Genomic DNA, 17,010 nt, shown 5'->3' with positions numbered 1-17,010 from the left:
ATGACAATGATGGAGTGTGTCATAATAAACGAAATGGTGGAATGTTGCATGGCAATATATCTCGGAATGGCTATGGAAATGTCATAATAGGTAGGTATGTTGGCTATTTTGAGGAAGGTATATGGTAGGTGTATGATACCGGCGAAAAGTGCGCGGTATTGGAGAGGCTAGCAAAGGTGGAAGGGTGAGAGTGCGTATAATCCATGGACTCATCATTAGTCATAAAGAACTCATATACTTATTGCAAAAATCTACAAGTTATCAAAGCAAAGTATTACGTGCATGCTCCTAGGGGGATAGATTGGTAGGAAAAGACCATCGCTCGTCCCTGACCGCCACTCATAAGGAAGACAATCAATAAATAAATCATGCTCCGACTTCATCATATAACGGTTCACCATACGTGCATGCTACGGGAATCACAAACTTTAACACAAGTATTCTTTAAATTCACAACTACTCAACTAGAATGACTTTAATATTATCACCTCCATATCTCAAAACAATTATCATGTTTCAATCTTTTCTTAGTATTCAACACACTCAAAAGAAAAGTTTCACAAATCTTGAATACCAAGCATATTATTATTAAGCAAATTACCATGCTATTAAGAGACTCTCAAAATAATTTAAGTGAAGCATGAGAGATCAATAGTTTCTTTAAAACAAATCCAACACCGTGCTCTGAAAGATCTAAGTGAAGCACATAAAGCAAAATTATAACTCTCAAAAGATATAAGTGAAGCACATAGACAAAACTACATAGCTCAAAAGATATAAGTGAAGCACATAGAGCAAAACTACTTAGCTCAAAAGATATAAGTGAAGCACATAGAGTATTCTATCAAATTTTAATTCATGTATGGCTTTCTCAAAAGGTGTGTACATCAAGGATGATTGTGGCATACTAAAACACAAAGACAAAAATAATACAAGAGGCTCCAAGCAAAACACATATCATGTTGGTGAATAAAAATATAGCTCCAAGTAAATTACCGATGGAAGTGGACGAAAGAGGGGATGCCTTCCGGGTCATCCCCAAGCTTTGACTTTTTGGTGTCCTTGGATTATCTTGGGGGTTCCATGGGCATCCCAAATCTTAGGCTCTTGCCACTCCTTGTTCCATAATCCATCACAAGAATTCACCCAAAACTTGAAAACTTCACAACACAAAACTTAAAGTAGAAAACTCGTGAGCTCCGTTAGCGAAAGAAAACAAAAGACCACTTTAAGGTACTGTAATGAACTCTATTATTTATTTATAATGGTGTTAAACCTACTTTATTCCAACTTCTCTATGGATTATAAACTATTTTACTAGTCATAGATTCATCAAAATAAGCAAACAACACACGAAAAACAGAATCTGTCAAAAACAGAACAGTCTGTAGTAATCTGTATCTAGCGCAAGATCTGGAACCCCAAAAATTCTAAAATAAATTGATGGACGTGAGGCATTTATATATTAATAATCTTCAAAAAGAATTAACTAAATATCACTCTTCAAATAAAAATGACAGCAGTTCTCGTGAGCGCTAAAGTTTCTGTTTTTTGCAGCAAGTTCAACAAGACTTTCCCCAAGTCTTCCCAACGGTTCTACTTGGCACAAACACTAATTAAATACAAAATACACAACCAAAACAGAGTCTAAATAATTTATTTATTACTAATCATGATCAAAAATCGAGGAATAAAAATAAAATTGGGTTGCCTCCCAACAAGCGCTATCGTTTAACGCCCCTAGCTAAGCATAAAAGCGAGGATAGATCTAGGTATTGCCATCTTTGATAGGCAATCCATAAGTGGCTCTCATGATAGTTTCATATGGCAATTTTATTTTCTTTCTAGGAAAGTGTTACATGCCCTTTTTTAATGGAAATTGAAATTTAATATTCCCTTTCTTCATATCAATAATCGCACCAACCGTTCTAAGGAAAGGTCTACCAAGAATAATAGGGCAAGAAGGATTGCAATCTATATCAAGAACAATGAAATCTACGGGAACATAATTTCTATTTGCAACAATAATAACATCATTAATCCTTCCCATAGGTTTCTTAATAGTAGAATCCACAAGATGCAAGTTTAGAGAGCAATCATCAAAATTACGGAAATCTAGCAAAGCACAGAAAGTCTTAGCAATAGTAGAGACACTAGCACCCAAATCACACAAAGCATAGAACTCATGATCTTTAATTTTAATTTTAATAGTTGGTTCCCACTCATCATAGAGTTGTCTAGGGATAGAAACTTTCAACTCAAGTTTTTCTTCATAAGATTGCATCAAGGCATCAAAAATATGTTCGGTGAAGGCTTTATGTTGACTATAAGCATGTGGAGAATTTAACACGGATTGCAACAAGGAAATACAATCAATTAAAGAGCAACTTTCATAATTAAATTCCTTGAAATCCAATATAGTGGGTTTAGCAACATCTAGATTTTTATTTCTTTCAATCCCGCTTTCATCAATTTCATCATAAAGATCTAAATACTCCGAATTTTTAGAACGCCTTCTAGGTAAAGAAATATCATATTCAGTTTCATCAAGATTAATATTGCAAAACAAAGATTTAATAGGGGACACATCAATAACTTTTAGATCTTCATCTTGATTTTCATAGGAATTGGAAGAACACGCTTTAATAAAGGCATCTTTGGAAGCACGCATCCTAGCGGTTCTTTCCTTGCACTCATCAATGGAAATTCTCATGGCTTTGATAGACTCATTGATATCATGCTTAGGAGGAATAGATCTAATCTTTAAAGAATCAATCTCAAGAGAAATTCTATCAACGTTTCTAGCCAAATCATCAACTTTAAACAATTTCTCTTCAAGCAAAGCATTAAAATTCTTTTGTGAATTCATAAACTCTTTAACACTATTCTCAAATTCAGAGGGCATCTTATTATAATTTCAATAAGAGTTGTTGTAAGAATTCTCATAATTATTAGAAGGATTACTAGGATATGGCCTAGGGTTAAAATTCCCTTTATAAGCGTTGTTACCAAAATTATTCCTACCAACAAAATTCACATCCATAGATTCATTGTTATTCTGAATCAAACTAGACAAAGGCATATCATTAGGATCAGAAGAAACACTCTTAGTAGCAAATAATTTCATAAGTTCATCCATCTTTCCACACAAAACATTGATTTCTTCTATCGCATGCACTTTTTTATTAGAAGATCTTTCAGTATGACATTGAGAATAATTAACCATAATATTATAGCATCTCCTAAAGTGATTTCCTTAAAAGTGCCTCCCGCAGCCGAATCTAAAAGATTTCTAGAAGCAAAATTCAATCCGGCATAAAATTTTTGTATAATCATCCACAAATTCAAACCATGAGTAGGGCAATTACGTATCATTAATTTCATTCTCTCCCAAGCTTGTGCAACATGTTCATGATCAAGTTGCTTAAAATTCATAATATCGTTTCTAAGAGAGATGATCTTAGTGGGAGGAAAATACTTAGAGATAAAAGCATCTTTGCACTTGTTCCAATAATCAATACTATTTTTAGGCAAAGACGAAAACCAAGCTTTAGCACGATCTCTAAGCGAAAAAGGAAATAACTTCAATTTAACGACATCATTATCGACATCTTTTTTCTTTTGCATATCACATAAATCAACGAAGCTATTCAGATGTGTAGCGGCATCTTCACTAGGAAGGCCGGCGAATTGATCTTTCATAACAAGATTCAACAAAGCAGTATTGATTTCACAAGATTCAGTATTGGTAAGAGGAGCAATCGGAGTGCTAAGGAAATCATTATTATTAGTATTGGTGAAGTCACACAATTTGGTAGTATCTTGAGCCATCGCGACAAACAAGCAAACTAGCACACGAGCAAACAAGAGCAAACGGGCAAAAGAGGCAAATAGAGAGGGAGGATAGAGAGAGAGAGGGCGAATAAAACGGCAAGGGTGAAGTGGGGGAGAGGAAAACGAGAGGCAAATGGAAAATAATGTAATGCGAGATAAAGAGATTGTGATGGGTACTTGGTACGTTAACTTTTTGCGTAGACTCCCCGGCAACGGCGCCAGAAATCCTTCTTGCTACCTCTTGAGCTTGCGTTGGTTTTCCCCGAAGAGGAAGGGATGATGCAGCAAAGTAGTGTAAGTATTTCCCTCAGTTTTTGAGAACCAAGGTATCAATCCAGTAGGAGGCCACACTCAAGTCCCTCGTACCTGCACAAAACGATAGCTACTCGCAACCAACGCGATTAGGGGTTGTCAATCCCTTCACGGTCACTTACAAGAGTGAGATCTGATAGATATAATATTTTTCGTATTTTTGGTATAGAGATGCAAAGTGAAAAGTAAAGGCAAGTAAAAACCAAAGCAAGGTTAAAGTGATGGAGATTGATATGATGAGAATAGACCCGGGGGCCATAGGTTTCACTAGTGGCTTCTCTCAAGAGCATAAGTATTCTACGGTGGATGAACAAATTACTGTTGAGCGATTGACAGAATTGAGCATATTTATGAGAATATCTAGGCATGATCATGTATATAGGCATCACGTCCGTGACAAGTAGACTGAAACGATTCTGCATCTACTACTATTACTCCACTCATCGACCGCTATCCAGCATGCATCTAGAGTATTAAGTTAAAAACAGAGTAACACCTTAAGCAAGATGACATGATGTAGAGAGATAACTTCATGCAATATGAAATAAACCCCATCTTGTTATCCTCGATGGCAACGATGCAATACGTGCCTTGCTGCCCCTTCTATCACTGGGAAAGGACATCGCAAGATCGAACCCAAAGCTAAGCACTTCTCCCATGGCAAGAACTACCAATCTAGTTGGCCAAACCAAACGGATAATTCGAAGAGACTTGCAAAGATAACCAATCATACATAAAAGAATTCAGATAAGATTCAAATATTATTCATAGATAGACTTGATCATAAACCCACAATTCATCCGTCTCAACAAACACACCGCAAAAAGAAGATTACATCGAATAGATCTCCACAAGAGAGGGGGAGAACTTTGTATTGAGATCCAAAAAGAGAGAAGAAGCCATCTAGCTACTAACTATGGACCCGAAGGTCTGAGGTAAACTACTAACACTTCATCAGAGGGGCTATGATGATGTAGAAGCCCTCCGTGATGACGGCCCTCTCTGGCGGAGCTCCAGAACAGGCCCCAAGATGGGATCTCGTGGATACAGAAAGTTGCGGTGGTGGAATTAGGTTTTTGGCTCCGTTCTGATCGTTTGGTGGTACGTAGGTATATATATAGGAGGAAGGAGTACGTCGGTGGAGCTCCGAGGGGCCCACGAGGCAGGGGCACGCCCTAGGGGGCGGCCCCCACCCTCGTGACTGCCTCTCTGATGCCTTGGCGTAGGGTCCAAGTCTCCTGGATCACGTTCGGTGAGAAAATCACGTTCCCAAAGGTTTCATTCCATTTCGACTCCATTTGATATTTCGTTTCTTCGAAACACTGAAATAGGCAAAAACCAGCAATTCTGGGCTGGGCCTCTGGTTAATAGGTTAGTCCCAAAAATAATATAAAAGTGGAAAATAAAGCCCAGTATAGTCCAAAACAGTAGATAATATAGCATGGAGCAATCAAAAATTATAGATACGTTGGAGACGTATCACGTACCATATCCCCCGCTCACTGCTCGGCCACATGAGGAGAAGCTTCTTCGCTCGGCCGCCCGAATCCCCTTCCCCGCTGGCTCGCATGCACCGAAAACCCCAATGGCAGAACCGACTGACACGCAGAGCCGCGATTGGAATTCCCTCCCCGATATTCTCTTGGAGTAGATCTGTAGTCATATGGACCTACTCACCACCGTCCGTCTGGTGCATGCTCGGTGTCTTTGTATCGTCTACTCGTCTGCAACCGGCCGGCTCTTTTCAAGACACCCTGCTTGCTGATGCCCGATCCTCGCAGGTGGCCCATACACTGACTTGACGATTATACGGAGGTTGCCGTGGTGCCCCTCGACATGCTACCACTACCCGTCCACCTATCCTTCATGCGCGGCCACTACTGGGCGGGCATGAAGGCCAACTGGATCACCCTCATCCACCACACCGATGGTCCATGGCGTCTCGTGGATATCTACACCCAGTGAGAGATCACCCTTCCACTGTTGGATACCGTCGCCATCGAGCCTCGCGGCCCGCCGGACACTCCTGCCTGCTACGCATGAGACGCGTCAAGATTTTGGCTCGACCTCTGTTTGCATAAAGTTGTAATCTACGAAGTGCCCACACCATCAGAAGACTACATGGATTACAAGCTCACTGCCTTGTTCAACATGGGATTAGTCTATCTGGAATCCGGTCACCATACATGGTTATGGCTCATCATCAATCCTGTTGAGGCAACATTTCTGTCTGATGCTATAGTGCATGATGGCATCGTCTATGCGGTCGACGCACAGATTGGCTGCCTATACTGGTGGAATCTATCGTTGTGTAATTGTTCTATCTCATCTCATCTTGACCTTATGAATACGAGTGCCTGTTCATTTGTTACAAATTTAGAATGCATAGCATGTCTATAACCACATCATTGCTATATGTTCCTCTCATTTCCTAGATTTTTATGACCACACATGTTATTGTTAGAGTTGATATGAGAACAATTGGCATCTAATGATTGTTAGAATACATATTATGAGCATAACATCATGATTGCTATATGTTACTCTCATTTACAAGATTTTTATAACAATGCATGTTATTGCTTAGAGTTGATATGAGAACAGTAGTAGTAAGTGTTATGGTAGAATATGAGTAGGCGCTGTCATAGATGTTTTCCTCTCATTGTTACATGATGTTTGAACCATGACATATTGCTAGAATATGAAAGCCATTGACTTATTTTTTAAACTTGGGCTATGATTATGACCACGACATTGCAATTCTCTGTCTATGATATGTGTCACTGTTATAATAATCTTAATTCCACACATACTCTGAACATGATTGTTTATTTTTGTCCTTTTGGTCTTCAATTTGAATTGTTGCAGCAGACGCAAATGCGCTGGCCTTCATGATTCTAGGACCTGGAATCATACCAGCCGTTGGGTGGTGGTTTATCGCTCGTTCAGCTGACGACGGTCATTTGATGCTCATTCGCACATACCAAATTGACCAAACCATTACATCAAACCACATGCAGTACAATGCGTGGGGCGTTCGTGACATTGATGGCTATGGCTGCTTCGTGTTCGAGAAAGATCCCAGCTCCGTTGGGCCAGGCGTATTCAACTGGAGGCGGGTTTACAGCCTCGGCAACCACTCCTTGTTCCTCAGGCTCAATTATCCGATCATCCAACCAATCATCGATCATATCATCGGCGATGATTACTGTGCTATGCAACTTCCATTCGCGACGGGGGCTATTTTTACACATCATACCATGGGTTTCATGAATCACCATATCCAGAGATTCGTCGACACAGCTTGTTGCCAGATAATCTCCAGTGTGTGAAAGGCATCAAGCTTCCATGCAATGGATGGCTTTTGCAAACCCGACATGCGGTGATGTGGTTCATGCCAACAGCAAATATGGATAACTTGATTCGTGCTGATATCTAGACTGAGCCATGTATTCTGATGCTGTAGCACGACCCTCTTTTGTTGGATATTATGTACTATTGTTAGTTTGAAGCACTCCTCTAGTTTGAAGGATAGATACCTACCTGGGATCAAGTGCATCCTAACTCACCTGCATAGGATGTACTGATAATGATGATGGAGATGTTGTGCAGAACCCATATATATATATATATATATATATATATATATATATATATATATATATATATATATATATATATATATATATATATATATATATATAAGTTAGGCTTGAAGTGCGCACTTGTTAGTTAAACCTATGTATAAATTGTGACACTAAATATGACTAGTAAGTAGTACAGTAGCAGTACTAGTAAACGTCGGTCAAATTATTCATCATGTCCACACATTGAATTGACGTGACAACACGCTGCGCGTGAGGTGACACAAGAATCCCGACGGCGTGTTCGAGTATTCTGGACTTCAGATTTGGAGTGCCATGATACGTCTCCAACATATCTATAATTTTTGATTGCTCCATGCTATATTATCTACTGTTTTGGACTATATTGGGCTTTATTTTCCACTTTTATATTATTTTTGGGACTAACCTATTAACCAGAGGCCCAGCCCAGAATTGCTATTTTTTCTGCCTATTTCAGTGTTTCGGATAAACGGAATATCAAACGGAGTCCAAACGGAATAAAATCTTCGGAAACGTGATTTTCTCACCGAACGTGATCCAGGAGACTTGGACCCTACTGCAAGGGATCAAAGAGGTGGTCACGAGGGTGGGGGCGTCCCCCCCTAGGGCGCTCCCCCTGCCTCGTGGGCCCCTCGGTGCTCCAGTGACGTACTCCTTCCTCCTATATATACACACGTACACCCAAAAGATCAGAACAGGAGCCAAAATCCTAATTCCACCGTCGTAACTTTCTGTATCCACGAGATCCCATCTTGGGGCCTGTTCCGGAGCTCCGCCGAAAGAGGGTCGTCATCACGGAGGGCTTCTACATCATCCTAGCCCCTCCGATGAAGTGTGAGTAGTTTACCTCAGACCTTCGGGTCCATAGTTAGTAGCTAGATGGCTTCTTCTCTCTCTTTGAATCTCAATACAAAGTTCTCGTGGAGATCTATTTGATGTAATCTTCTTTTTCCGGTGTGTTTGTTGAGACCGATGAATTGTGGGTTTATGATCAAGTCTATCTATGAATAATATTTGAATCTTCTCTGAATTCTTTTATGCATGATTGGTTATCTTTGCAAGTCTCTTCGAATTATCCGTTTGGTTTGGCCAACTAGATTGGTACTTCTTGCCATGGGAGAAGTGCTTAGCTTTGGGTTCGATCTTGCGGTGTCCTTACCCAGTGACAGAAGGGGCAGCAAGGCACGTATTGTATCGTTGCTATCGAGGATACCAAGATGGGGTTTATTTCATATTGCATGAATTTATCTATCTACATCATGTCATCTTGCTTAAGGCGTTACTCTGTTTTTAACTTAATACTCTAGATGCATGCTGGATAGCGGTCGATGAGTGGAGTAATAGTAGTAGATGCAGAATCGTTTCGATCTACTTGTCACGGACGTGATGCCTATATACATGATCATGCTTAGATATTCTCATAATTATGCTCAATTCTATCAATTGCTCAACAGTAATTTGTTCACCCACCGTAGAATACTTATGCTCTTTAGAGAAACCACTAGTGAAACCTATGGCCCCCGGGTCTATTCTCATCATATCAATCTCCATCACTTTTATATTGTTTTGCTATTTACTTTGCTTTTACTTTTTACTTTGCATCTTTACATCAAAAATACCAAAAATATTCTATCTATCAGATCTCACTCTCGTAAGTGACCGTGAAGGGCTTGACAACCCCTAACAGCATTGGTTGCGAGTAGCTATCGCTTTGTGCAGGTACGAGGGACTTGAGCGTGGGCTCCTACTGGATTGATACCTTGGTTCTCAAAAACTAAGGGAAATACTTATGCTACTCTGCTGCATCATACCTTCCTCTTCGGGGCAAACCAACGCAAGCTCAAGACGTAGCAAGAAGGATTTCTGGCGCCGTTGCCAGGGAGTCTACGCAAAAAGTCAATATACCAAGTACCCATCACAATCCCTATCTCTCGCATTACATTATTTGCCATTTGCCTCTCGTTTTCCTCTCCCCCCAATTCACCCTTGTTGTTTTATTCGCCCTCTCTCTCTATCCTCCCTCTTTGTTTGCCTCTTTTGTCCGCTTGCTTTTTGTTTGCTCGTGTGTTAGATTGCTTGTTTGTTGCGATGGCTCAAGATACTACTAAATTGTGTGACTTCACCAATACCAATAATAATGATTTCCTTATCACTCCGATTGCTCCTCTTACCGATGCTGAATCTTGTGAAATTAATACTGCTTTGTTGAATCTTGTTATGAAAGATCAATTCGCCGGCCTTCCTAGTGAAGATGCCGCTACTCATCTGAATAGCTTCGTTGATTTATGTGATATGCAAAAGAAAAAAGATGTCAGTAATGATGTCGTTAAATTGAAGCTATTTCCTTTTTCGCTTAGAGATCATGCTAAAGCTTGGTTTTCACCTTTGCCTAAGAATAGTATAGATTCATGGAACAAGTGCAAAGATGCTTTTATCTCTAAGTATTTTCCTCCCGCTAAGATCATCTCTCTTAGAAACGATATAATGAACTTTAAACAACTTGATCATGAACATGTTGCACAAGCTTGGGAGAGAATGAAATTAATGATACGTAATTGCCCTACTCATGGTTTGAATTTGTGGATGATTATACAAAACTTTTATGCTGGATTGAATTTTTCTTCTAGAAATCTTTTAGATTCGGCCGTGGGAGGCACTTTTATGGAAATCACTTTAGGAGATGCTACTAAACTCCTAGATAATATTATGGTTAATTATTCTCAATGGCATACTGAAAGAACTTCTAATAAAAAAGTGCATGCGATAGAAGAAATTAATGTGTTGAGTGGAAAGATGGATGAACTTATGAAATTATTTGCTACTAAGAGTGTTTCTTCTGATCCTAATGATATGCCTTTGTCTACTTTGATTGAGAATAATAATGAATCTATGGATGTGAATTTTGTTGGTAGGAATAATTTTGGTAACAACGCTTATAGAGGGAATTTTAATCCTAGGCCATATCCTAGTAATCCTTCTAGTAATTGTGGGAATTCCTACAACAACTCTTATGGAATTATAATAAGATGCCCTCTGATTTTGAATCTAATACTAAAGAATTTATTTCTTCGCAAAAGAATTTTAATGCTATGATTGAAGAAAAATTGCTTAAGATTGATGATTTGGCTAGAAACGTTGATAGAATTGCTCTTGATGTTGATGCTTTGTCGGGACCCCGATTCCAAGTCACGTCGATCTAGCCGGTAACACCTCATATCGTTCCTTACTTTGGCCCGGGACCGTTTGCGCCTTTTGGCTCACGTATATGATTGTGTCGCTAGCATCCATATGACAGAGAACCCGGGCCGACATGGCTAGTCGTGAACCCAAAGCGGCACTAACCTATGGGAACATGCATACATGATTCACATCGAGCATGTCGGTCAGCAGCGTGTGAATCCGGGCTGTAGCACTGGGCTAACAGGACTCCGAGGAACCCGGGCTGTAGCAGGCTAGGCAGGACTCCGAATGTCACCGCGTGACATTTCCCCGAAGGGACAGACATAGGAACAAAGTGAAACACATGCCGGCCAGTCAAGTGTCCTAAGCAGTAGTGCTGGGCTAGCAGGACTCCGGTGAACCGGGCTGTAGCGGACTACTATGGCTCAAGGAAGAACTAGACTACATTTCCCCATAAGAGAGGCTGCCAAGGATAAACAACTAGATTGTCGGATCCCACACATAGCAATACACGTCACACGTACGCATAACATGCAAGTATGTGTTGTACAACATGGCATCACAATATAACGCAACTCATATAGATAAAGGCCCAGAAGAGCCACATAGCATTAAATACAAACAGGGGTCACATGACCCATCATTCAGAGCATACAAGCAACGGAAGCATTACATGTCTGAGTACAGACAACTACAAAAGAAAAAGGCTAAGAAGCCTGACTATCTACAAGTCCCTCCCAAGGGTACAAGATCGTAGCTGAGGTAACAAGCTACTCATCGAAGTCCAAGCGGTACTACTAGTGAGACAGATGTCTCACCTACAAAACATAAATAAAGCAAACATGAGTACAAAGGTACTCAGCAAGACTTACATCAGACCCTATCATACATGCATTAGTATTAAGAAGGCAATGTGGGGTTTAGTTGCAGCAAGCCAGCTTTGACTCAGTGGCTATCCTGTTCTACGACAACGAGAAACTTCTTTGAGGTGAGGCAGCGCACACGAGTCCACTAATCACCACATCAATAGACTACTATGGATTCATCCTCGTCTTCCTACGATAAAGCCATCCATAGCACTCACACTTGTCTTTAGCATTTTAGAGTATCCACTTCAAGTTGTCTATGTACCACGTAAGCATCCAAGAAGTCCATAACCGCGGACACGGCTATTCGAATAGATCATGATAACCCTGCAGGGGTGTACTTCTTCACACATGCTCTACCACTTATCACCATGTACACGTCATGTACCTCGGCAACCTTCAAGCGGAAGCCTGGCGAGGGTGTCGGCCACGACCTGACTAACCACACAAGTCTCTCATCCAGGTTTATCGCCTATTCGGGTTCCATCCGCAAGGAGATCCGGCCGGGGTGTCGCTCACGGCCCCAAGCGATGTGAGCAGGGTTCCCAAGCCCACCATCGGGTGCCATTTGGTACACCGTGCCACTATGCCTAGTCTGTCCCAAGCCCACCTAGCCGAGTGCCACTTGGTAGACTACTAACACTACCTACAAACACCAGAAACTAGTTGCGACTCCTGGACAGAGATCAAGTTGGTTAATAAGTCGAGAGGGGTCAAGTTACCGGAACCCAATGTGTGGTAGTATCGAGTCATTGGACAACATACATAGAACTCAGTGCTTAAGGACGGTTCTAGTGAGACAACCCACCATGTACTCCTACATGGCCTCTCACCGCTACCTTTACCAAATCGTGTTCACACGCTTAACTCTCAACATCAGAACATAGCACTATACTCCAATTCATTCCCAATGAATCAGACCTGACATACTCTAAGCAATAGCAGGCAAAGCATGGTAGGAACACAACATGGCTCAATCAACTCCTACACATGCTAGTGGGTTTTAACTATTTACTGTGGCAATGACAGGTCATGCAGAGGAATGGGTTCAACTACCGCAGCATAAAGTAGCAGTTGAGTCGTTGTTGTCCTAATGCAATAAATGAGAGCAGGAGCGAGACAGTAGGATTGTATCAGAATGAACAAGGGGGGTTTTCTTGCCTGGTAGACCAACAGAGGGGGCACTGCTCCACTGACAGGTACTCTGGATTGGTCTCCGGAGCAGGACCTATCGAGAAGGAACGGTGTCGATAATCAAGCACAAGCATATGCAACAATATGATGCATGAACATGGCATGAGTATGTGATGTTGTTTGATTTAATGCGTCTAGTAATTCATTTGCATGAAGTCCATTTGAACCAATGTTTCAAATGCAACTCCAAAATAAGCCTTTATAAATGCCATTCATGTGTTTCATATATACATCATGTATAGGTTGGTTTGTCATGCATGAAATGGTACAGATGGATAGATTGAATTTTTCTAATAATTTTTCATATATAAATTATTTAAATCTGAGCTACGGTTGAATTTCTATGAATTTTTTAAGTTTATATCATTTTATGGAATTTCCTGATTTAATTTAAAACCAGAAAATGATATATTGCGTCAGCACTACGTCAGCATGACGTAAGCGAGTCAATGGGGCTGACTAGGTCAAACCTGACGTGTGGGGTCCACACGTCAGTTTCACGGTTAGTTAACAGGGGGGTTCATTTAGTCTAATTAGGATTTGTGGGCGCCGGGCCCACTGGTCAGCGACTAACTAGCTGACTAACCTAGGCTAATTAGTGTTAAACTAATACTAACTAAAATGTCAGGGGCGATGGCCCACGCGTCAATGACACAAGGGGAAGGTCAAACCCCGGTCAGCGGGGTCAAACCCGTCGGCGACTCGATGCCGGCGAGGCCAGACGCGGCGGAGGGCGTCGGAAATCCAGCGACCAAATGCGCGGCGGAGACCACCTACGCGACGCCCAGGCTTGCTCACATCCAGTGGGACACGCGGGAGGCCGTGGGGTGGCCGGAGACGACCGCGGCGAGGTCATCCGCGGCGGCCGGAGCACGGCTACGGGCGGGAGCGGGCTGCGGGGCACGAGGAGGCCACCCGAGGGGCTCTGCGGCACCCTCGTGGCACCAGGAGCACGACTAGCTGCTCGGGGGTGGCTGGCTTGGGCCCTGGCCATGGTGGCTCCATGATCTGCGGCGAGGAGCTCGCGGTTGCGACAGGTAGTAGGGCTACGGCATGAAATCGAGCATGGGGAAGGAGGGGAAACGGAGGAGAGCTCAAAGCGGTCTCGATGGCGTCAAGCACGAGCTCGGGGGAGGCCCAATGCAGGCGGAACGGCGACGGCGATCTCCAGCGGCCAGAGGTGAAGAAGACGGCGGTGACGGCTCCACGGGGCGTCCCCGGTTGATTAGCTTGACGAAGACGGAGAAGGCGACGGGGCGGAGCTCTAGGACACAGCAGCGAGACGAGGGGAGCACGGTGGACACGCGTATGGCGAGCGGTGGCGACGGCGGCGCTCGGGTTTTCGCGGGAGAGAGCGAAAGAGAGAAGGGGAGGGAACGAGAGAGAGTGGGAGAGGTGCGGGGCGGTGCGTGGCGTCGCCTGGATGCAGGTGGGATGAAGCAGGCAGCGAGGAGGTGGCCGGGCGCGTGCATGCGCGCCGCGGGCACACGCCCTGTCCTCCTGGTGAGAGGTCAGGGACGACTAGCGTCGCCAGCTGGCTGGGCCGGCTTGCTGGGCCGCACAGTGCCAGGCCGCAGGTAAGGTCCGGGTAAACGTTTTCCTTTTTGTTTTCTTTTCTATTTTCTGGCATTTGTTTCTGATTTAGTAAAATACTAAACCAATTTATTTCCTTCTGCCACTTTTTGTAGGAGCTAATGGTATTATTCCAGAGTTCCTCCATAACTAGCATAATTTTTGGACATATATTATATATAACATATATATATCCAATGCAAATAATTATTGCATTAATTCCAAAAGGCCAAAATAAATATCTATGAGCTCCTAATAATATTTGTTTGAATTTTAACTCTGACAAATATTATCAGAGAGCAGCATGAACATTTTCTTGGACCTTTTTGGAGCAAATTTTATTTGAGTTATTTCCAGAAATAATTTCTGAGGGTTTCACAAATCCCCATTTCAAATTTAAATGGAATTTAAACATGATGCACAAAAAGACTAACTAGTCTAGGTCATACCAGAACTAGGGATGTGACAACTCGCCCCCACTCGAAAGAATCTCGTCCCGAGATTCAGGAGTCGGCGGAAAAAAGTGGGGTACTCAAGTCGAAGACGATCTTCACGCTCCCAGGTAGCTTCTCTCTCGGAATGATGAGACCACTGAACCTTGAGAAACTTGATGTTATGACATCGGGTGACACGCTCTGCTTGATCAAGGATGCAAACAGGGTACTCTCGATATGTGAGGTTATCTTGGAGATCAAGCGTTTTGTGGTCCACTCCGCGGATGGGATCCGAGAAGCAACGCCTGAGTTGAGAGACGTGGAAGACATCATGAACTCGAGAAAGATGTGGGGGTAGTTCCAACTGGTAGGCAACCTCTCCTTGTTTAGCGAGAATGAGAAAGGGACCAATATAATGAGGAGCCAACTTTCCCTTGATACCGAAACGATGGGTACCCTTCAAAGGGGTAACCCGAAGGTAAGCCTTGTCGCCAACTTCATAAGCCACTTCCTTATGACGGCGGTCATATTGGCTCTTTTGACGAGATTGGGCTGTTTTCAAATTCTCACGAATGATGCGAACTTGCTCTTCTGCCTCCTGAATCATGTCCGGTCCAAAGAATTGTCTTTCACCGGTTTTTGACCAGTTCAAAGGTGTTCGACATCTTCGTCCATACAGAACCTCAAAAGGAGCTTTCTTGAGGCTGGATTGGTAGCTATTGTTATAAGCAAACTCGGCGAAGGGAAGACACTTCTCCCAATCCATACTGAATGAGATAACACAAGCTCTAAGCATGTCTTCGAGAATTTGGTTGACCCTTTCCACCTGACCACTTGATTGAGGGTGGAAAGCAGTACTGAAGGAAAGATGGGTGCCCATGGCAGTTTGGAAACTCTCCCAGAAATGAGAAGTGAAAAGACTGCCACGGTCTGAATTGATCTCTAGTGGAACACCATGAAGTGACACTATTCGAGAAATATATAAGTCAGCGAGCTGACTAGCAGTGATACTCTCTCGAACAGGTAGGAAGTGAGCCACTTTGGAAAGACAATCAATGACTACGAAGATAGCATTATTCCCTCTCTTGGTCCTAGGAAAGCCGATGATGAAGTCCATACCAACTTTATCCCATTTCCATTCAGGAATAGCTAAAGGCCGAAGGGTGCCAGCAGGCCTTTGATGCTCTGCCTTAACGCGACGACAAACGTCGCAGTTAGCAATAAACTGAGCAATTTCTCTCTTCATCCTAGTCCACCAGAACCTCTGGCGCAAGTCCTGATACATCTTAGTACTACCGGGATGAATCGTGAGAGGAGACTCATGGGCCTCCTTAAGGATTAGTTGCCGAAGATGCTGCTTCTTGGGGACCACCAGGTGATTCCCGAAGAAAATAACACCTCGATCATCTATAGAGAAACTACCAACAATGCCCTTGGCAATGTTTCTCTTGATCCGGGTAATCCCCGTATCATGCTTATGGGCTTCTATGATATGATCCCCAAGAGTAGGTTTCGCCACCAAGGTAGAAAGGAATCCGTGAGGAGCAATGTGAAGGTTAAGCTTACATAATTCCTCATGGAGAAGTGGTTGGCCCTGCTGCAACATGAGATTGTTGCAATAGGACTTACGACTTAGTGCATCAGCCATGACATTTCCCTTGCCTGGGGTGTAGGTAATCCCTAAGTCGTAATCTGAGATCAACTCCAACCAACGTCTTTGCCTAAGGTTCAAATCTGGTTGGGTGAAGATATACTTGAGACTCTGGTGGTCGGTATAAATCTCGCAACGTTTACCGAGAAGGTAATGTCACCAGGTCTTAAGTGCATAGACTACGGCTGCAAGCTCTATATCATGTGTAGGATAATTCTCCTCATGTGGATGAAACTGTCGAGATGCATAGGCAATCACATGGCGATCTTGCATAAGAATGCAACCTAGTCCCTATCGTGAGGCATCACAATAGATAACAAAGTCCTTAGTGAAATATGGTG

The sequence above is a fragment of the Triticum dicoccoides genome, chromosome 3A (genome assembly GCF_002162155.2).
Source record: "Triticum dicoccoides isolate Atlit2015 ecotype Zavitan chromosome 3A, WEW_v2.0, whole genome shotgun sequence".
Taxonomy (NCBI): Eukaryota; Viridiplantae; Streptophyta; class Magnoliopsida; order Poales; family Poaceae; genus Triticum; species Triticum dicoccoides.
Note: the sequence above shows the minus strand (reverse complement) of the source record.